The sequence below is a fragment of the Penaeus monodon genome, chromosome 21 (genome assembly GCF_015228065.2).
Source record: "Penaeus monodon isolate SGIC_2016 chromosome 21, NSTDA_Pmon_1, whole genome shotgun sequence".
NCBI lineage: Eukaryota > Metazoa > Arthropoda > Malacostraca > Decapoda > Penaeidae > Penaeus > Penaeus monodon.
Window position 1 is genome coordinate 37,566,779 of NC_051406.1, and position 683 is coordinate 37,567,461.

The following is a 683-nucleotide window of genomic DNA, read 5'->3' on the forward strand; positions in this document are numbered from 1 at the left end:
TTTGGAAAAGGCGAAGAAAAACAAACAAAGCGGCGAGTCCCCCTGCGGTGTGAGCAATTATGGAGATATAAGCAAGGGGGCGGTGCTCCCCGCTGGTGACCGATCAGTGCACATCCTCGCACCGTGGAGATAAGGCCACAGGAAGTCATTACTGGGGTGGGGCCGCACTCCCTCCTCTCCCCCTACTCCCCTCCCTCCCTCCCTTCTACTCCCTCTCTCCCCTGCCCTCCTCCACTCCATCTCCTCCCCAACCCCTTCCCTCTTCCCTCCCCTTCCCTTCCCCCTCCTCTGCGCTCATACTTCCTCTTCTCCCTAACCCCTTTCCTCTACCCTCCCCTACCCCCTTCCCCTAACCTGCCCTGTCACTCCTCTCCCTTACCCCCTCCCTCTCCCCCTCCTCTCCCCTCTCCCACTTCCTCTTCCCCCAACCCCTTCCCTCCTCCCTCCTCAGTATCCCCCCTTCTCCCTCTTCCTTCCCTCCTCCTCCCACAGCCCTCCCTTCACCTCCTCTTCCCCCCCCCCTTTTCTTGTTCCCTTCGATTTCCTCTTCATCACAACTTGTTTTCCTCTTCATCGTTTCTCCCCTCTTTCCATGTGGCTTGTTTATTTTCGTCCCAAAATCTATAAAGTGTATTATTCTATATCTCTCTTTCACTTTTTTTCTTCTGTAATCTTTTAAACAT